The following is a 22659-nucleotide window of genomic DNA, read 5'->3' as shown; positions in this document are numbered from 1 at the left end:
TAAGGAAAACACTGATGCCTTTCACTGAAAAAACATTGCTTTCCAGACTGGAAAGACTAAGACCTTTAATCTGTGTAAAATGTTGCATCATCTTTAAGTTAGGAGCGTGCGCAAAAGATGTGTTCTGCTTCATCTATCTCATGAAGCAGATGTCAGATTTTAAAATTTTAGTGAGATTCTCTTCTGTTGTGGTCCAAAAATCTAAACCCTGCCATAGTTTTAATTAAAGAAACAGGTAAAAAAGTTCTAGGTTGCTATCACTACAAGATGCATTCTCCACGAACCACCTTGGTTTGCCCTGGTGAAATTTTTAGGGCAATAGCCTAACAATTAGGTTGCTTGTGTTCCCTGGTGAGAACTGAGAAGACCAGGAATGTTGGCCTGAATCTTGTGTCTGAGGATAATGCCCCATCGACCATACTTCTGGCTAGTTAAAACTTTCTCTCTTGTTTTGATTAAAAGTTCCGTCCTGGATTCACAGAAATATCACAAAACATGCTTGTTTTCGAGTCTTACAACAGGATGAGGAACAATCCTTTGTCCCCAGACTGAAAGACATTCTCAGCTGACAGATTCAGGCTTCATCTGGAAGATGCAACCAGCTCTCAGAAAGTCCATGATATTCCATGGTGCAGAACGATAGGAAATAGATGAGTAGTTCCCTCAGACTCAGCAGCTAGAAATGCTGTTCAGATAGTTGCTTTTGCAGAGGGTTAGAGTTCTATTCTGTGTAGTATCTGAGACTAAGCAGCTGTTCATGTATCAGTAGTTCATATATCAACAGCCCTAGATAAGCATAAGATTTCACTGTGCAACATCCCACTTGCTCACAGTTTGTACTGGAAGGCAGTCTCTTTTTAGCTAAATAGAAAAGTAAAGCTGTAAAGGTGAGTTGGGCAGCAGGAATACCAAAGATGAAGAGATTTCAAGAAGTTACAAAATCTCAGAGCTCATGTTTTCAGCTTCTGGCTAAGCTGTCTTACAAAAAAATTTGCAGTTCAACCCTTTTTCTACCATTTCTGTTTGTGCTGAGGAAAAAGAAAAAAAACTAGTGAAAGCAAATTCCTTCAGATAAGATCCATCCCTTTAATCCACCTATATTGCCAGTATAGGTTTGTGTTTTGCACGGCCCTGGATAAAATGAACTGGATATCCAGCATAACCAGAGAACATCCTTGCTAGGTTGACTAATAATGAAGAAAAGATGAACTATTCTTCTATAAACTGTTCAGTATTCTTGGCTGATTCCCTCCTGCTCTCTATTTTAATATCCTTGTCAGCCTGCTGGCAAGACGCTGAAGCAGCACGAGCCATCCAGCTAAAATATAGAGTAACCAGAAGTTTCAATCAACTCAGATTTCCTTGAACACTCACTGGACATTCATTCCAATTCCTATAAAAATGTCTAGGCAACTCGCTGCTTAGTGTTTCACCTCATTTTGTAGCTGCTACTCTACAACATTCTGATTTTAAAATGTAATTTTACAAGTGTTACTTTTACTGGCTATATTTTCTTTTTCATTGTGCATTTTTAAATGCCAAGAGTATGAGCAGAGCAGAAAGAGGACCAGTGTTGTAACAGGTAATGCAGACTTTTGGTCATTCTTGGTTCTGTTGCTGTTAAATATATTTCCACTGCTTCAGGTAATTGTAAAAAATAGTATATTGTGAATATTCAAAATATATTCAAAAAGCAAGTCAAGTCATTATTTGGGAAGAAATGTTCTCTGCTTGGTCAGATTGACTATAACTAAAACCTTTGCTGGTCTTATAGCTCTGGGAAAGAATATTCTATTTTCCTTTCCTGAGAAAACCTGTATGGATACAGAAAGTACCTCTGGTAAATCAAACCTGTCCAAGAAAAGGGGAGGGTTTCTCTCCTATAGACACTTTCATCTTTCACAAAGTTGTGGGGTCCCAGGATCCAGCAGGGAGGTGGGTGCTTCAACTCAAGACACAGGTATATCTTCAGAAGAGTCTGGGTGGAATGTGGAACCAGAAGAGGAGGGATGTGGTGTGGAGACTTAGTCAAGTGCGGCAAAAAAAGCAACACAGGGGTGCCCAGAGCAGGGCCCATTGTGGGAGCTGCGTGAGAACCTCCCCCACAATAAGAGGGTCTGAGAAGGGAATAGCAAAGGGGTTTATACGTTAGAAGGGTAGCTGGCTCTGTCCCCTTTGCAGACAGCCAGCACACCTCAGATCCGTGCCTTCTGTGTTTCCTGTTCCTTGCTTTCCTGAACAGTAACCTCCCCATGCTCCACTCATAAGTTTATGAGGAAAAATGCAGGGGCAAAATGGTTTATTGAAAATCTTATTCTGAGTGGAGCTGTGTTAATAAGCTCGCATGCCTGATAAACCACCCTCCCCTCAACATGATGAAAAATAAATCCCACTGAGTCTTCAGCATCCTGCCTGAGTCACTACTTCCCCACGGCAGAAAACAAAGCACGTGAAAAAGGTTTGTTTTCACATGGCAAAGCAAAAACACATCCAGTTCTCATTTGAGTCCAGGAGATGTTTCTTCTTTAATGTAACATGAAGCCAGCACAGGTGAGTTGAACGATATACAAATTGATCTTTTTTCTCTCATCCTTTACAGAAAGCATCTATTAATTTCAGTGGGACTTATGCCCACATACGCTTTGTGACTGGAGCTGCCCCACAATGTATGAGGACAAGTGACTGCTAGCATTAGGGCGCAGGGAGGGTTTAGATGTGTGAGTCAGATTTTCCACAAGTGCAACTCCTTATCTGGCTCCAACGGCCAGCACCAGTGGGACTTTGTCCTGCTCCTGTCTTCCCCATCTGGCTGCTTGCACAGACTCGCCCCATCACTTCTCTTCTGGTGCTTTTCATCCCTTTGTGAAGCCCTAGCAAGGGCTTTGGCATCATAAGGTTTCTACAAATAATATCTGCATCTCAGGAGGGAAACAGCAGAGTACTCCTGGTTCCCTGAGGCTTTATAAATGCTTTCCTAACTAAAGGCAGTTTATAAACCTGCTCAGCTCCAGAACTGCACAAGTTTGATGGAAATTCTCCAGTTATGATGGGTAAGAGAGAAGAGTGCGACACTTCGTGCTAGCAAATGACCCCTGGCTGTAGGCAGTCTGCTAATGCTTTTGAATGAACTACCGCTGCAGAGCTCAGGGCTTGAGCCAGAAGCACAATAGAAGGTGCATTATTATTATTACTGTTGTGGTTATGGCAGGTAATTTTACTGTTCTCTTTTACAAATGTAATGGTTTGTTAATAATGTCTGATTTGGGGTTATAGTATAGTCTATCAAGTAAGGGTGGCATAATGGCATTAATAAGGGTAATTGAGGTTGTTGCTATAATCTTGTTTGCTCTTTGGTTTGTTAATTGAAAGTGACTTATCTTAATATATAATAGAAACAGTGTTGTTCCTCTGTGAAGCCTGTGCATCCTGAAGGAAAACGGGATGTGTCAGTCTGCGCTGTTTTATACCTTGTTGTGGTATCTGGACAGCAGTGAGTGTACAGAAGTGGACCAGTCTAATATGTGTCAGGTATTGTGTCTCTTTGTTTATATTTTGTATAAATAACAGCATGTGCTGTTACTTATGGCTGCGCCTGTCTCTTGTTGCAAGACTTAGTGTGTAAGACTGGGATGTGTGTGATTGATTAGAGAGCTGTTATGGGGGGAAGTGGATACGAGAGGCAGACAGGCTGCTGGGTGTTTAACCCTGGAGAAGAAACTTGGCATTTCATCTTCTATCATTTGCCCGTAACTCCAGTTAACATTAATTATGGAGATACTTATGTGAACACCCTGTTAGCCCTAATTAGAGTTAATGGAAGATATGCGTGGATATTAACAGGGCAAGAGACAACCCAGCTTCCATTTCTAAGGTTAAATATTCAGTAGCTCCCTCTTAGACAACTCCAACATCCTATAATCATGCAGTCACACTTATGCAAAATCAGAACAGTTTCTCCTTCCCCACCCCCTCACCCCCTGCTAGTTATGGCCACCTTACACTATCCTTGCTTAAAGAGCAAACAGCAATGCAGCAGTGACCTCAGTTACATTTACTCGTGTAATTATGCTACCTCTCCTCTATTCATAGCGTACCTCAGAATCAGACTTTATTAGCAAACCATTTGCTGTCCCTTTTACTGTCCTTTTAATGAATGCTAGTAGAGCCACTTAAGAGGAGCTGGAAGGACTTGGCTTTGTTCTGAACAGGCACTTTGTGATAAAGACCTCAGAGCCTGAGCTCTTCTGTAGGTCATGTAATATCTGGGGTCTTTAAAGTTCCTATCACCATGCTATCGTTTGAAGCTGTAAAGACAAAAAAGATGTTCCTTTTGCTTGCACTCATTAGCTATCTTCGTTATTTTGAAAACCAGCATTGCTGGAGAGCTGAGGTTGCAAAATTTACAGGTTGTCTCATTAACCTGCTGTTGTATGTGGTAGCATGTCCTTGCCACTAACCTCTGCCCAGCAGGTCGATGTCCTCGTGGGAATTGTCTTTTCAGAACTGACTTGGAAACTTGTAACCTTCCTTGAGAGCCCTGAGCCTGCCTTGGGTGGTGTCACACACTCCTCAGGGCAGGATGTGCTACCTTGTGGTCCATTTCATTTGCCATGGATGTACATGATGATCTTGGATGGTGTATTGGGCAAAAACTGTGGTTTTTTTGCCCCCGCCTATGATCTCTTACATAGTTATGGGGTTGCCTGGTCATAGAGTCATAGGATGGTTTGTAGCGGAATGGATCTTAAAGATCATTTAGCTCCAACTCCCCCACCATGGGCAGGGACACCTTCTGCTAGACCAGGTTGCTCAAAGCCCCATCCAGCCTGGCCTGGAACACTGCCGGGGATGGGGCATCCACAGCTTCTCTGGGCAGCCTGTGCCAGTGCCTCAGCACCCTCACAGTCAAGAATTTCTTCCTAATATCTAATCTAAATCCACCCTCTTTCAGCTTAAAACCATTCCCCCTTGTCCTATCACTACATGCCCTTGTAAAACATCCTTCTCCAGCTTTCTTGTTAGCCTCTTTAGATACTGGAAAGCTGCTGTAAGTTCTCCCTGGGGCCCCTTCTCTTCTCCAGGCTGAACAACCCCAACTCTCTCAGCCTGTCTTCATAGAAACGGTGCTCCAGCCCTCTGGCTAACTTCACAGCCCTTCTCTGGACTCTCTCCAGTGGGTCCATGTCCTTCTTCCGTTGGGGGCTCCAGAGCTGAACGCAGTACTCCAGGTGGGGTCTCACGACCGTCTCTTATTACCATGCAAGTACAGCGCAGGGCCCCTTTGAATACCGCTTAGTCGCAACCTTATTACTTGCAACCTGTAGTTCCAGGGTGCTCGCTGGCTGGAGCCACGGAAGCAGCATCCTACCAGCTTTCCAGCTGCAGTGGCTTTCTGCTTTTCCATGAAGCAATTCCAAGCATAAGGACATGTGTGCTTGGCCCAGTCCCGTATGTGCCTGTTTGCAGGAACTGCCCAAGGGCCCGTTGCTGATGGAGGTGCCCACTGTTCACACCTGTGGAGGTGGATGGTGACGAGACTCTGGGGCTGCGACAAACGCTCGGACTCTAGGGCGGGGTGGGAGGTCAGTCTCTGTTGATGTTGACCCAGAGGATGAGCTGCGGGAAGGTTGGTAGATTTTGATTTAGCCACTTGTTAGTTTATTCTCTTGATGTTTCTGTTTATCGATTGTGTTATTGTAGATGCCTGTTTTATTTTGTGGTGGCTACAGAATCTGTTTAGCTTTGTAACTAATACTACTTTCTTGATTTAATATGTAATGTTATGTTTTCACAGCTCAGATCTACATGGACTTTTTTCCTTTTTTTATTTTCCTTTTTCATTTGTGGGTGTGTATTTTTTAATAGCTGTGTAAAGCTTTAAGTGCCTGTATGGAAACTGGTGGGACAAAAAGCCTTTTGATGGTGTTTTGCTCTGGGATTTAACGTAAGCTGTATTGGTTTCAGAGCTGTTGCTGGACATTGTTTAAAGTGGATAGATGATAAAGAACCTTGTTCTGTGCTATGCAGGGTTGCCAATTTAGCTCTTACCTGCCTAGCTGAAGTGGCAAAATCCCCTACTGCAATATGGCTTGCTCCAGTTCATGGGAAAGAACAAGTTTTTTTCTGGTGTATCTACATTTAGATCTGTTAACAAAAAGGACAGACACATCATCTTTAAAAAGGAAAAAACCCTGCATTATAAAGTTTCTGTGAAATTGCTCGTAAAGCCTTCAGATACAATAGGAAAGAAACTGATGCTGTAAAGGGAACAGCCATGATACATCATTTTATTTTGGCTAGAAAAAATGTGGCTTCTCTTAGAGCAAAAGCTGCCTCTCTCAGGCCATGGTCTGGTTGTGCGGTTGGGAAAATGAAACATGCTCTGAGTGAAGATGTTGTCAAACCCACCATGGTTAACCACCCTTTGCCCCAGGCAAATTCCCATGTTTTGATAAGCCACTACGGCTACGCTGTAAAACGGAGGTCTCCAAGCAGAGTTAAGGTAATGACCAGCGGTGGTAACTTAAAGCTGCCATCATGAACCAAATCCTGCATTTTCTGTCCTTAAAATAAACAGAGGATGTGTGAAGTAAACTCCTCCTATCTTGCCTGACTCATATAAATATTCTTGAAGCAGATATTCAAAGTCTTCAGCCAAACCCTTGCACATTGATGCCTTAATTAAAATAAGTTTGTTTTGTAGGTTAATTGCTGATACCATATCCACCAATGTAGTAATTTTTTTCCTGTTAAATGGCTGAATTAGACCTGACATTAAAAAAATACCCTGTCCTAAGATGGATTTTTTAAATTCTTATTTAATTTCTATACCAAACAATAGTCCAGTTGAAGGAACTAATTTCAGAATCACTGAGCCAATAGTAAAGATTTAAGTAGCGAGCAAGTCATTATTCTAGGTGTTTGGTATAGGCTTAGCGGTATTACATTGATTTACAGAAATTAATCCCCATGATCAATACTGACAGATTCTGTAGTTATCTGGTCACCTCTGACCTGCCTTCTTTACCAGAAGGGTATCCTGACTATTACCCCAAAATGCTTTGGAGTCACCTAATTAATTTGTAATCTTCCTGGGACAGCAAGGGAAAGCAGCAGATAAGCATTAATTGAGAAACCTGTGTGATTTCTCCCTGGGATAATGGAAAGATAATGTATTGCATGAGATGTCTCTCATCAAAAAATGTATTTCGGGAGCTGGTATTTCATACAGAATATGTAAAGTGCTTAAATGGGGGCTTGCTTGCTGTTCACTGTTATTCTTTCATTCATTCTTTTTGACTCACAGATTTGTTTGGATGCTTCTGAGCAAAATCAGATTTGTTAAATGACAACTCATATGCAAAAATCAGATGACAAAAAAGATGAATATTCTATGATATACAGTGCAGATGAGAGTGTCAAGACAGCGCATTGCAGAAGAGAGGGGAAATTAGGAAATAAAAGATAAAACACAGCCTCTCGAACAAAATTTAAAGCAGTGGAATTGATGAGGAAGAGAAATACCAGCAAGCTGGTGGTGCTGGTGGTTCAGTCAGTCAGGGCAAGGTGAGCCCATGCTCATTTCCCCAGCTGCAAAACTTTGGGGAAAGCCTACGTGTCTCAGTGCACTCATCCTTCTGGGCTTCAGGGGGCTGAAAGAGGGAAGCTTAGCTCCGTTTATGACGTGTGCTCAGCTCTGATGAGCAGCAACATTTAAATAGCAAAACTGATGAAGGACAAACGGAGTCAAGGCTATTCTGCAGGGTTTTACAGGGTGTGCCAGTGTCACCACCTGCTTTCTGCTTGGCCCGTAGGGAGTGTGCAGGCTTAGAAAAGGAGCTCAGCCTATCGAAACAAGAGGTCCCTAAGCAGATCCTGCCTCTCACATTTCACTCTGCATCTCCTGTACCTCATCTTCATTTCATCACAGTCAAGCTGCGGTTGCCTTTAGGGCACCTGGGTGCACAGCTTGAAAGAATGAAGGTTAAATATGGGCCCTGAGTGGGAGGCAGCTGGTGCCAATCAAACAGAAATATTGGAAGCTAAATTTACATGAGCGCACCTTATGTCCACATTAATATGCTTCATCTAAAAGATGTAAGAACAAACCTGTTTTCCCAGGGCTGCAAATAGGTGCTCATTATTGGGGGAAGTTTTGCACTGCAGCTTTTCTGCTTTCAGTATCAGATAATTGGAAGTGCCAGCCTCAAACTCCTGATCAGGTTTGTGTTGACTGGAAAACTTTTGTTCCTGAGCTACTTTTGAGGGAGTAGCCGTACACCCTGCATGTTCTAAAAGCGCTCCCACATCCACCTCCAGACTTCATTAGCAGCCTGGACAGCTAGGATAATACTGATCCTTGATCCCAAGTACCCTGTAGACTCTCTTGCCTCTGCTGACCTCCTGGAAGAGCAAGTTGACATTGGGGAACAGTGGGCAGGGTGGCGTGTGGGCTGCTGTGCTGAAGATGAAGTTTCAAAATACATTGGGTTGACAATAGCTACCAGCTCCGAATGAGGATGCCCTTTCCCTCCAGTACGCAAGTGCCTGCAGTGCAGCCTCTCTGTTGTCTGGGAGCCCTGGGGCACTGGTAATGCTGGTCAGTGAGGAACCTCAACAGTGTTGTGAGGGCTTTCAAGATGAAGTTTTTTGCTTTGTCTCCCTTCCTATCAATAGATCGTTGACTTGAGATCCTCCTGGTGAGGAGGTGACAGTGTGAACCTGCAGAGGAAAACTGCACAGGGTGTCTGTGTGAGGGCTGCAGGAGAGCATTTTTGGAGACATTAGCTCTAGATGGATACTTCCACAGTTTTGAGCACATCATTGTGGAGAACATGGCAAAGGTGGACTGCAAGCCATCTGATCTTTTTCTGTCTGGTTGCCATGAGCTCAGAACTATGTGGTTCATATGAAGGACTCTACCTGGGGTTTTGTACCTGAACTTCTTAAAATAATACTACCATTCACTCAAAATGCTTGTTTTCATCTAAAGGTGATGATATTTTGAATACTCTTTTTCTGGGTACTTAATTTTTCGACTGCGTTCAGTACAGGCAGCCTGGCACAGCAGGTAAGTGTTGTTAAATACGGGGGGGGGGGGGGGACGGGGGACGGGACGGGAGGGGACGACAATGAGGACACACCAACTTGAAACGGCTTGCTGGAGTCTGTGAGTTTCTGTGAGAGATGTTAGTGGAACTGTGGCTTTAAAGGGGTCTGAGCACTAGACAGGGGACCACAGAAGCTGCCCAGGACACTTGCTGGATTTCCTAGAACAAAGCCTCGTCAGCTTTATAAAGGATAGTGAGCTTCATAAAGGACTTTCAGACTAATGTGGAAAGCAATCTAAGGCTTAAGTGGTATTAATGTTCTGATGCAAGGTGGCTTGTGCATCCTCAGACATGCAGAATGGTGACCACAAATCGTGTTTTGAAATTCATCATAAAACCTACTGTCAGATGTGTTTGCACAGCAAGACTCCACAATGTTTTCAGAAAGATTGTTCTCCCCATGCTGACAACAGTGATGAGAGAAGACGCTGTTAAATGCTGTGTCACTTGAGACAACTTTTCTTGTCTTCGATGTGCAATTCAGAGCAACTCTGCAGTCTGACTGGGGTAATGCCCCAGCAGGACTGTCTTTTCATGCTGGGAATAGCTTGAACATCCTGTTGTTCTCTATGTTTTCTCACCCCGAACCTGGGCTGTTTTCCCTGTTTGCCCTGCAAACCTGGTTTACATACTTGTAAAATATATGCTTTTTAGCTGAAAGGCAGCATTGCTTTCAAATCGCATGCTAATCAAGAAAAGAGACACAGCAGAAGTGGGAGTATATTGAACTTCAGCCGCTGAAAACTGGTGTGATTTTGCAGTTAGAATTCAGCCCGGTCCTGGCTGGGCTGACACGGAGGTTAGACTGTGGAACCCCGCCCCTTACAGGAGAGCTGGTTTTATCATTATGTTCTGTTGTCCTCCCTAAAAAGATTGCCTAGGCTTTGTAAAAATGGGAATTGCCAGACTGGGTCAGACTGTGTTCTTGCTTCTTTTGGGTGTGAAAAGCAAGGTGCTTAGCAGCCCAGCTACAAATTGGGTTTTGTACTGTTTTAAGGCCATGTGAGCTGCTCATGCCTTAATCATTCACTGATCCATTGGGAATTATTCCAGCTCCCCTGATTTAAATTAGAGTTTTTATGTCTTCAGTTTCATCAATTCATCAGCATTCAGAGTATTTCCATGGTTAAATTTGCTGTTTCAGCTTTGAAAGAGCCCTTATGATACCCTAGCAGTGCATGCCAGTTCTTAGGGATGTGTGTGATTGATGGTGCTTCAGGTTTTGCTCCAGGCTATACCCAGTCTGCTTGCAAGTGATGCTGGTAGTGAAGTTTCCACTGCTGCCAGTATGTGTTTCTTAGATTACAGCAGAGCTAAAAACCTGAACCACTTCACAAGGAGAGATACAGTCCTTTCCCCCTAAAGCTTGCAAACCTTAAAACAAAGCCTGCCTGGGGAGATTCTTTGGCACTGTATTGAATATCCTTGCTGAGAAATGGTTTCTTACAATTACAGCCTTCCTAATAGGCACCGTGGGTAGTATCAACACAAAGCTATCTGTATGACATGGTTTGACCTGCCTTAACCCCAGCCAGTCTCCTGGAGATGCCGAAAATATCTGCTCCATACAAAGGTCTTGCCTTTCAGGCAAAGTAGGAGTGGTTTGTTTAGAGTTCTAGCTTTCTGAGAGGAGACATTATGCTTTTTGTGGGTGAAAGTCACCCCACTGAGGCTATCTGAAAGACTGTGCATCCATGTCATCAGGACATAAGCTGCTGTCTTTGTGTGCGAAAATGAATTGCTCCCCAAGTCTCTCAGCTTAAGACCACTGCAGATGCACTGTGACTAGGGAATAAGGATATTTGGGGAAAGCAGTGTATTGTTCATGATGTTCCATTCATTAAGGGGGAAAAGGTATGTTCTTTTAACTTTTAGCTAACATGAAATATTTGACCCAGATTCGCACCTTAATGAAAACTAGATCCCTGATAATGCTAGGTTTTTACATCCTTAAAAAATTCTTCTTTAGAAAAAAAAATATTTTCTCCCCTGAAGAAATTTTAAATCTGTCAGCAGTGTAAGTGGGATTTGGATCATCCTCTGAGCAGTTAACTGGTAAGGAGATTTCCGTAAGGTTACTCAGTTCCCCTCCCCGTACATGGAAGAATGAGGTTGTTGTGAGGGAAGTGTTGTAAGTGGCAATGGGAGCAAGTTCCCCCATATTCTTACCTCAGCTAGGGAAAGCTTTACCTCCTCAAGACTCTCCAATGCACATACCCCTTATTGCCTGGTTTTCCTGCGGTGTGAAGTGGATGCTTCGAACCCCAGGAGCCCCCAGAGCAGCGTGTGTGACCCCCGCCATGCTCTGAGCAGGACCGCAGCGGGTGCAGCAGGGTGGCCGCGTGGCGTGGGCACTGTGTGCTCCTCTCGTTCTTGAGAGCTGCAGCGTGGGCCTGCCCATGTCATTGCCTAAACACAAGTGGAGGAAGTTTCATTAGGCACCTGTTATTTCGTCTGGAGAAAAGGAAGCTCGGGGGCACCTTATGGCTCTCTACAACTGCCTGAAAGGAGGCTGTAGGCAGATGGGGGTCCGTCTCTTCTCCCAAGTGCCGAGTGATAGGACAAGAGGAAATGGCCTTAAGTTGCACCCGGGGAGGTTTGGATTGGATATTAGGAAAAATTTCTTCACCAAAAATGTGGGCAGTTGTTGGAACAGGCTGCCCAGGGAGGTGGTGGAGTCACCATCCCTGGAAGTGTTCAAAAGCCATGATGTGGTGCTTAGGAACATGGTTTAGTGGTGAACTTGGCATTTCTGGTTTAACAGTTGGACTTGATGATCTTAAAGATCTTCACCAACCTAAATGATTCTATGATTTTATTTCTTAATTCCTGGAAGTGTTGAAGCGTGCTTGCCTGGGCTCGATGGCAGCCAGACTCCCCGTGACTGATGCTGGGAGAGGTGGATGTGTTGCTATGGTGCTGGGAGGTGCCTCCAAGCCCCACTGCTCCAGCAGCTGAGCCGGCTCCCAGCAGCATGTCCTAATTGCGGCTGTGCAGCAACAAAACAAATACTCAGAGATTTCCATGAAGGCTGTAATCAAAGGAGCATCCCTTGCTTTTTAATATGTGCTGAATGGGTTCATTTGTAAGCTTATTACGACTTCAGAGAGAGAAGCTATTAGGGTGATCATTAGCTGCCTGTGCGAATAGCAAGGAAAACTGTGGCATGTTCCAGAATAACCCCTTTTTTAATGTCTGCACTTTCAGATGCATTAACAATAACCAGCCATGCTGTCTTTCATGTTTCCCTTGCCATGAGTAAGGACAAAAGAGAAAAGAGAAGAGGGACAGTGAACTGCGTGCTTTCAAATAAGTTCAGATAGGAAGAAAAATGAGGTGTTAAGAGAGCAGCAAATTCGCTAGCATGACATTGTGTGTCTTGATGCAGTATCTGTTATCCACTGGGAAAGCAAAAGCAGCTGGGAGACAGCCTGCAAGTCTTGGCTCATATCTCACTCGGTCCCTCTACTCCTGTCATCTATGTATGAATTGTGCTGAGGGTCTTTTGTCTGCCTGGAACCTGATGGTTGCTGGAGCGCTTAGATTATACATCTTTTGAAGGAAGAGAGAACATTTAGAAACACATATGCCAAGATTATGGGATTTATTAACTCTCCTTTATTTTCCTGCAGAACATCTGAAACTGTACTGTGGGCTGTGGCTGTGGTTCTCTCTCTGCTCCTTCTTACTCTTTCTTGATCAGAAATACCTATAGTAAAAAGATGCTGGATGGTTGGGTGTTCATGACTTAATCGGGACAGGTGTGGTCGAGATCAGTCAGATTTACCTTTCAAACTACATTTTAGCTGTGGGTTTATGTCTTAGAATAACTTAAAGTTGCTGATTACAGTGAAACCGAGTTTAGATTTGCACATGGAATGTATATGAGATGTGTATCAGTTTGGCTATAAGCAGGGTAACTTAGACTTCATGTCTACCTCTCTTGCCTAGGTCATTTCTCATGACCTTTGCTGCGTTCAAGTTTTCCTGGATGTATCACACCTATACCTTGTGAAATGTATTTATTTCCTAAATAAATAAATAAATCAATCACTTTGTGAACTCTGTGGAATAAAGAAGTTCCTATTGTGTTTAGATGTCATGGCACTGTGGGATGCACTGTTATTATTCTTGTTAAAAACATTTTAAAATGACCAGAATCAGATAAAGAATACCACTTCTCAGATTTCCAGCAATATTATTTTCTGGTTTATTTAGTTTTACTAAGATCCCTCATTTAAGATCTGCTTTTCTTACAGGATGTTTTTCCAAACCTTTGCTTTTCTAGGCTGCCTAAACCTGACTAAACTGTTTTGGTTTTGCTTCTGTGTAGGCAATTACTGTGAACAAAGACAGTTTATTTTTCATTTTTTTTTTGTAAAATGGTTAATGCATTCAAAGTTCTGTTAGGGATTTATTTGGTAAAAGCAATTAAGATTATTAGTCTCCAAATTAAATGGTGTTAAAGGGTGAGTTTCTTTTACCCCACCTCTGCCTTATGAAAAAGCACTGAGAACAACAACAAAAAAAATAAGTTGACCTACTGATCTGGAGCTCCATTCTGTATTAAGATATAAAAGCAGGGGGTTCAAATTCCCTTGTGTGCTAGTTTTGGCTGGTATAGAGTTGATTTTCTTCATAGTAGCTAGTATTGAGCTACGTTTTGGATTTGTGCTAAAAAGTGTTAATTTTAATTATTCAGGGATGTTTTCATTATTGCTGAGCAATGCTTATGCAGAATCAAGGCATCTTCTGCTCTTCACATGGCCCCACCAGTGAGCAGGCTAGGGGTGCTCAAGGAATTAGGAGGGGACATGCTGGGACAGTTGACCCCAACTGACCCAAGGGATATCCCATACCATATGGTGTCATGCTCAGCATCTAAAGCTGGTGGAAGAAGAAGGAAGGGGGAGACACACAGGCTCTTGCCTGTGCCTCTGCCCAGTCAGCCTGGGGCTGGTTTTCCTTGCTAAGGAGAGAATGTCATCATTTTTTTCAGAGGACAAGACCTTGTGGCTCACAGTAATCCATTTTTCCTCCTCTGCACTGTTTCTCTGAAGTATCAGAAAACTTCTTAAACTATTGGAAATGATAGTCGGAGGAGGAAAGGTTGCCACAGCAACTGCCCAGTGTTTCTGAGATGTATTCTGCTTCTTTGAAAACAACCACAAATGCCACAAACTGCTGAGACATTTGCTGCAAACAAAGCAAGGCTGTAGAGAAAGAGAATAGAAAAGAGCACCAAGGAGTCAGTTGTTGTAAAGGTGAGAAGTGTCAGGCTCAGGGAAAAAGTGGCAGGCATTTGCACTTCATGTTAAATCCCCAAAGCGTCTGGAATGTCGTGCGAGCGTATGGCGTGTTTCAGCACTTGACAGTATCTGACATGACAGTGGATAATGTCATTTGGCTTGTGATGCAACTCCATGATCCACTCAGAAGGGTGACATTTATTCCATCCTGAAAGGAAATATTTTCAGACATAGGATGCCAAAGTTAGCCACCTCCCTTCTCGTATTCTAAATAGACTTCTTTTACTCAAAGAGTGTAACTTGTCAGCCAGAAGTGATCAGCTTTTCATGGGCTTGGGACTGGTCTCAGTATGGACTGGTGAACAGAGGTCAGGAGATCTAGCACAGCCATTCCCCTTTTAGCTTTGGTTTTCTTATCTGCTGAACAGAATTAATATTGTTATCTCATCAGTGCATATAGTCTTTGGGTCATCTGTTTAGAAAGACAGACGATCAGTACCATATGATTCCATTGTGCTGCAGTTAATACAAGTGAAAGTACACCTGTGAGCTATCTGAGGACTTTTTTTTTTAAGGAACAGAACTTCAGAGTTGCAGGCTATCGGATGTGTTGTTCTGTGCACGGTTATCTTCTTTTCTGAAACGACTGATGTCTGTGTGTGAAAAACTGTGAAAGAGCCAGACATGATTACCTGTTGAACTTTGCCTGGGAAGGGGCCAAAGTGAGCAGTTCATGTTTTGACGGTGCTGTATGCATATTTGTGCTAGTTGAAATGGAGTGGTTTGTGGCCTGATGCTATACTGGCACTTCATGTACCCTAGCACTTTTCCAAATGTTACAGCATTTGGGAGAATACATTCTGCTCTGGGACTTTTGATTTTCCATTTTGAATAGCTATGTACATGTGGGGGCTTTTAGCTTCATATGATCTCACATATTCTATGCACACGTTGTGCAAAGCTGCAAATACGAAACAAGGTAAGTGCTGTATTATTGGTTTTGTTGCAAAGCTGGTGTTATTTATATGAAGCTTCAAGAGGTTCAGTCCAGCCCTCTTTTCCCTCCTGCGTGTGACTGATGCGCTCTTACGCACAGCCTTTTGGTGGCAGAAATAAGTCTTTGTTAAAAGCAGACAAGAGCCAAGAAGGGATGTGGCCCAGTTGTCCTGAGTGCTCAGCACGGGTAGGAAACTCAGGGTAGTCTTAGCAGCAGCTCAGATTCATTTAAACACCATCCCAAGCCTCATATGATTTTAGTGTTATAAAAGCCAATCCGGTTATTGTTGTAAGGTATAGGATGCCCCTGAGGGCTTTGCTTACTCGACTGTACTGAGGAATTAAATGCTTTCAGGCAGTGCAACAACCTCACTCACCGCAAGGCAAGGCCAGGCAGTCATCGCTGGTAAATGGGCCCATATTACAGTGACATTAGCATTTTAATGCAACTAAAGAGGAGGTAGATTGACTGTAATTTAGTATCTAGTTGCACGGCCTTGTGCAGGTCCCCTCATCGCTGCTCCACAGGGGCCGATTATAGTTACACAGTGCACTTTGGAATCTAATTGGATTTACATGCAGTAATGTAGTTGTGTCACAGCAATGACTCCACTATGCAAGCACTAGGAAATTCCAGTGCAATTAGTTATTTATGCAGGAGCAATAGTTACAGGATAATGCATGGAGATGACAGTTTGTGCCAAGCTCCAGTTCAGGCGCAGCAAAGGTTTTACTTTTTTCTGAAGCCATTGCAAGGGAATGATATTAATCTGATCCTGCTCCCACAGAGATTTTTCTCCTCACACTTCACCGTAAAAGCACTGACCTGTTGCAGAGATCCAACAGGATGTGACTTCTGTCTTCAGCTTCTCTTTTGTCTGAACATATGAGCTGGCGTGTGTTTTGGTTTTGTTAGATCTTGGAGATGCGGTGAGCAAAGGGGACTGTGGCGGTGGCTAGAGGCACTTGTGAAGCAGGACACCTGTAAGCCGTTCATCTGGTGGCCTTCCTGCACTAGCTAATATGCAGGAGATTGGATTTCTCCCAAAGACAGGCTTTGCTTCTCCATCTTGCGCTTTCCATTAATTTCTTATTTTGCTTGCTACCTGTTGTCTACATCAGCCTCTTTCTGCCCCCTCCTTCTTTGCTCTGGCTCTCCAAAATCTGTCTTGCTGCATGAGGCCAGCAGGAGTTACAAGTTAGCTGCTTTTCCTTCATCAAAGCCTGCTCCTCACAAAGAGCTGCTCTAAAAGCAACACACGTGAACAGTAGCCAGTGCTTGGCAAGGAGACTTGATGCGATGGTTGTGAGATGAAAGAGGAGGCAGGACAGTGTGCCAAAGGCAGCTGCTCAGCCAGCTGAAGCAGCACAGTTTGCACACGTGCAGCTTCAAGGAAGGAGGCTTGGCCTCAGCCATTGCTCCAGCTTTCCACTGTGTTTCCCCAGCGACTGTAATTAAAGACATCAGGTTGCTCAAGTCACAATTAGGCATGGTGGTTTTGCACTTTCTGCAATTCTCCCTAATGACAGAATTGTAGCTATTAACCAGAAAGTCTGTTTGGCAGGGACTTCCTCCCCTTTAGGGCCATAGAGTAAGATGGAGCGTTGCTATTGTTTGGCACCAAACACATTCTTTTATCCCTTCTGACACAGCACCTGCTGCTACCTACTGAAGCATTTAAGCTCTTCCTCTCTGTGGTGCTGTAATTTCTTTAAAATATTGTGACTTAAGAGGAATAAAAAAATGAAATTCCTCTCCCACGCAGACCTTTGAGGGCTTGTAGGGATGTAATTATATGCACATGCAGTAGGAGCAGGAATCCTATCATTCTGTTTATTTTCCTAATGATAGGTTTATATAGCACAGTGTCATCTCCGCTTTAGAGACATCTTCTCCTGGCAGCAGCTATCCCAGGATAGTGGCATCACAGGAGAGGACAACTGAAGAAATTGTCTCTCAGTTGCACATGCAAAACACAGGATGAAGTGTACACACGCACAAAAGAAATAAATAAAAAGGAAAGGGTGGGCACTGGGCTCTGACTGTCAAAACGGGCTGTGACGCTGTCTCTTGTCCTAGCTGCGGACTCTCCAAGCCCCTCTCTGGATGTCCCTGAGCCTGCTGCAGCCATCTCCCAGCTGGTCATGCAGCACCCTTTGAACTTCCACACGGGTGGCAGAGCTGTACTGATCTGGGGCAGCCTTCGTATGCAGTATTGTAAAGTGGGGCAATTCAACCACTGCTCGGCAGATGCCTTCAATACTTTGCAGCAGAGATGGGTCGATTGGCTATAGATGTTTGCACCCTCCAGATTTCAAAAGGGAGGCCATCCCTGCTCATCATTCAGAGATGTAGGTCTACAGCGACAGAGGAAGAGCATTAAATAAGGGATTAATGCAAAATAAAAAGTCTATGAATATTCATTGAATGTTTTATATTGTAATAGTTTCAGCCACCTTGAAACTCCTTGTTCGCTTCCTGCCAACAACAAACGATAGACTTTTACTCACAGAAGTCTTAATGGGAGGCAATTTTCAAAGGCGCATCCACAAATGTTTGTAGGAAACAGATGTTAAATGCACCCCCTCCAGAAATCATGATGAAATGCTGGCAGTGAGAGAGCAGGGAGAGACCCAGGTGACTCATCTGATCCCTCACAGGGAAGCAGTGGCTTCAGCAAAGCTGCCAGTACTCCAAAACTATTTGCGAAGGATGAGTGAGTGAGTGCTGAGCAACCCTCTGTGAATATTGGATCCTTATGGCATGGGGTGCTATTTAAATAGGTAAAGGCTGCCCCTTCCCCATGGGCCCTGCAGCATGGAATTGGGACTGTGTTGGATGGATGGAAAAAACAACCTGGGAGAAGGTGCCCTGGGAAAGCAACAGTCGAACAAGCGTGCTTTGCATGTTACTCTGTAGTTCACCTCACCTTTGCTTAGTGATAAGTGTCATTATCATTGTGCAGGCAGGAATTAAAATTTACGGAGAGAATTCTAACTGTTAGCTGAAGGGAGGCAGTGGTGGTCTGCACCTGGGTCCCCCTGCTTGCCCTGCTCTATCTAAGCCTTTGGGCGGGCAGCACGGTGGCTGTCCTGTTCCTCTCTGTTGCTCCTCCCAGGTGGTGACAATGAGGCAGAGGGAGAGGAAATGGTTTGCTCAACTTGGCGTGAGAGCTGGCTGGAATAACGAGGGATAGTGCCCAGTGTCTCAGCCCACTGCTCCTAATGGCTGGGCTGGGCTTCCCAAAGATGCATTCCATCTCCCTTCCTCTGCCTTTTCCATTTTCCTGGTAAATGGGCTGTAAAGTCACAGCAGATTAAAGTTTGTCTAAACCTCCTATAAAATATTGAAGGTGCAGCTGGTATTAATCTAGTCCTGTTGTGGTATGAGGTGCATGTGTAATGGGACTATAGATTTACATGTGGTCTGTGGGCATTTAAAAACACCTCAAAGGTTCTTAAAGAGATTCTAAGGAATTGGATCCCTCACTGAGTATTAAAAGCTCTTCATTAGTGCTAATGCACACTGAATTAAGGTGGCAATTAGACTGAGCATATTTGTCAGGATGGTGTGTTTTAATAAATTGTGTATTTAACATGATTGCATTTTATTGGCTTCTGCAGTAATTGCATATTTCTCTTACAGGACAAGCTTGGCTAGAAAGAGATACATGGGACACACAGATGGTTAAAGACTAGAACAGACACTGCTTCAAGTCCCAAGATCTGTGAAGGTGAGTCCTGTTTATGGCTCTTTCTTTCTGCATGTCAGATGCTTTCTCTGTATCTCTGTCAAGGCTGGTTAGGTGTAGCTATGGTGTGCAGGAGAGGGGTAAGAAACCCACGTATCATCTCCCATCATATCACCTGTGAGGTGTTCTGACTGCAGCGAGTTGTCCCACTTCAGTCTCCAAATTAAACTGCCCCTATCTCTGTTTTATCTAGAGGAGCAGCCTGTGTGGAAGTAATACTCCAAGAGGGTTTTCTGGAAGGCACCACCTGTTAAGAGATGTTCTCTTAGCAGACCCCACCACCTTGGATTAAAGGAATTGGGTACTGCTTGCAAGTAGTGAACACAGAAATCCTTTTGGGAGGGGGTACTCCATGAAGGAAGACAAGCATGCTAAGCCAGGTCTCCATACCTGCAAGCCAAAGGATGGGCTGCCATGTTGCAGGGGAGAGGACACAATGGAGCAATGCCAGGCTGTGGTGGTCATTCACCACTGGTGCATCTTAGAGCTTTGGGGACATTTCTAGTGACATCTCAGCTGGGACAAACTCTAGAAGTTGGTCTATTGGTTTGGAAGACAACCTGGCCCACATTTTCTAATTCCTTTAAAGGCTGTCCAGCAGTGGTTCTGGAGAGCTTCAAATATGTCTTTTGCTTTTACTTGATTGCATGTACACATAGATGTGTTTTAGCATCATTTGCTCCTCAAGCCATTGGCTAATATTTTGTAGGAGGTACTTAGGTTTTAAAGGAAGCAATGGATGAGTTCAGTGGACAAGATCTTCATGCATGTTGACAGCAAAGAGGTATTTATGTTAAAAGAAGATATACATGGACAACATGATAGAAGTGACGAAAAAAGTGGTTTGCATGAGAGTTGGACAAGGTGACCTCTAGACATCTCTTCCAATCTCGGTTATGTGATTTCTCTCAAGTATTTGAGATGGAGAGATTGTGATGAGCCATCAGGCAAGTGCGCAATGTCTGAATTTATTTAGTGAAATACAAATAGTCTGCAGAGGTATGTTAGGGGTGGGGATTACATGGTTGGAATGGTAGGCAATGAAAATGGTTCACACACTTGTTTTCAGCAGAGGGCAGGAGTGGTATGATATGGAAGATGCAAAGATTGAGACTGATGAAGATGAAATGATGCTCCTGAGGGTTCTGATAGATTGACATATCCAAAGGATGCTCCTGTGTCCAGGTTACCTTTTGGTGAAAGGAACACCTCGGACAGGTGTTTTGAAAAATCTTTTCACAAGGAGGGTTGTCAAACATTGGCAGAGGTGCTCAGGGATACCGTGGTATCTCAGTCCTTGGAGATATTCAAAACTTAACCAATGTGACCCTGAGCAACCTGTTCTAACTTTGAAGTTGGATCAAACCTCATAACTAGCCCAGATTGGAGGCAGTGGGTGTTTGTACTCAGTGACATCCACAGGTCATGTCCAACCTAACTTTTTCAGTGATTCCATCTTCAAGGAAAAGGTAAAAGAACAATTGAAGTGAGACTGCAGGTTTCAAACCAGTGTGAAAGGGATATGGGGGTAGAGGGAAATGTCAGTGGTGGCAAAGAGAAACTTGGAAGCAGGTTTTGGGAGTGTGGTTGAGCAGCTGTCTTTAGATATCTGGAGTTCAAGGTAGCTGCAAGGCGTACAAAAGCAAATGTCAGAAGTAAAGAAATAAATGGTGGCTGGAGAACAAAAAAATGCATTGCCTTGTAAAACTAGACTTTATTCCTAACTGATTACAGCAGCTGGGGTATGTTTCCTGGCTATACTGCTGGGGATTTGTAGCCTCCCCATCACTTTGCAAGATAAGATTTGTATTGTAGGGGGAGAAATGTAGAATAATCTACCTAAGCAAAAGCTGAACATTTATAGCTACATTTCAGACCAAAACAAATGCATCTCATATGTCTCACAGGTCTGAGATGGGACAAGCCAGGGAAAGCATCTGTCAGCTGCTGTCTTCTGCAGTCCTGACTGTTAATATTTGCTTAGCATTAAATGTCTCCTGCAGAGGAGAACTTAATCTGTCACAGATTTGGGGCCTAGAGGAGGGGAGAGAAGATATTTTTAAAAGGTAGATTAAGACATATGCGTTCAGTTTTTATTGCACTTGCATCAGTGTGTAGTAGGAGTAACTTGCAATATTTGCCTTTTTTGTGCATGACCTAAAAAGAAAAGCAGAAGGAGAAAGCAGCTCTGTGGGTCAGGATTGTCCTTTCATGTCAGTTACTTTCTCCATGCAGCCTGTCATCAGGGAATTCAAGTACCTTCAGCTTGTTAGTCAGGCAGCAGTTGGAACAAAAGGTTTTCAGAATTTTATTATTTGTAAATAACATTACTTGAATTTTGCTTGCATTGTTTGTAAATATCATTAGTTATATACTTTTCAAAGTCTAGAGCACTAGCGCATGTACGAACTAGATGGTTATATATTTCATATACGCTGAAGTGCACGAGCTCTGATATGAAACAGGTTTAAGTGCTACGTAAGAGCTCAGATCATGCTTTTGGTTGATTTGACCTGTTTTAATCAGCACAATCACAGAATCCAAAAGCTGATCTTGCATTTGCTGTTTGGGAATCTGGGTACCCAGCAGAGACTGGAAAAGGTGTGTTATGCTGGCATGTGGGAAACTCTCCAAGCTCTAAGTTCCAGCACTGAAACAGTTGCTCATAGCTCCTGTTTCTCAGATTAGATCAGTGGGTTGGCATTTTTTGGAAGTTTGCATTGAGCTCTTCTGATGTGGAAGCTCTGATGTGCTCTGTTCTTGGCTTTGCCAGCCCAGACCTCACACTGCCACCAACTTCCCTTTGCACATCCTGAGATGAAGGGCTTTGGGATTTGTAAAGCCCACTGGGTGTGTTCCTGGCTTGAAGCATAGCACGATTAGTGGGGTTGCTTTGCTGTGTGAACATGGTGGGTTTAGAAATTACAAATCTGAGCCTAGCACCACCACTGGGGACAATTTCTTACCCAGGCAAACAAGGGTGTTCTCATTTGTCGAAACTGAGTGTGCATTTTAAAATGAAAACGTTTTAACATGCTAGGTGGATGCACGGGCAGGAACAGTGCAAGGAGTCATAGCTTAGGTTTCTCTTTGAAAAGAAAAAGAGGCATGTACTCGGCTCGTGTGAATCAGAGCAGTTTCAAGGGAGCCTGCTTGTCTTGCAGAGGAAGCAGACCCAGACATGGAAATTAAAGTAAGGCAGGAATGTGATTTATCAACTCTACAAAGCAGCAAGACAGTCTTAGGCTCAGGAACTGCTGCTTCTTGGACCACAGGCAATGTGTTTCATGTAGGTGCCTCTGCAGTGAGATGAGTGTGAACAATGTGAAGTGGCACAATACGGCTAAACTGGTTTGCTTCTTATACGTTTCTTACCTCAGGATACTGGGATACTGTGGGTGGATGCTCAAAGCAGCAGGACTTTGAAGTTTCTCAGATAACTTTCACACTTTGGCTAATATACTGAGATCTAGCCATCCTTTGTTTCATCGGAGAATAATTTTTTTCGTGTGGTGATGGGAACATCTGGGAACATGTGGGGCACTTGAAGTT

At 43.6% G+C, this 22659-nt stretch overlaps 1 protein-coding gene across 8 annotated transcripts in view; it reads left to right on the top strand.

The window, feature by feature from the left end:
• Positions 1–22659, top strand: part of TSPAN18 (tetraspanin 18) — a 124679-nt gene that overhangs the window by 79796 nt on the left and 22224 nt on the right. For 7 of the 8 annotated variants that reach the window (XM_040600320.1, XM_040600322.1, XM_040600317.1 and 4 more), the window contains one exon: positions 19002–19089. The gene's annotated coding sequence lies outside the window, so the exon portion shown is untranslated. Of the gene's footprint in view, positions 1–17488; positions 17708–19001; positions 19090–22659 lie in introns of those variants that run through there. The other variant, XM_040600323.1, reaches the window with a different exon arrangement.

Source organism: Falco naumanni, chromosome 7, assembly GCF_017639655.2.
Source record: "Falco naumanni isolate bFalNau1 chromosome 7, bFalNau1.pat, whole genome shotgun sequence".
Classification (NCBI taxonomy): Eukaryota; Metazoa; Chordata; class Aves; order Falconiformes; family Falconidae; genus Falco; species Falco naumanni.
This window is presented reverse-complemented; position numbering and strand designations above follow the sequence as displayed.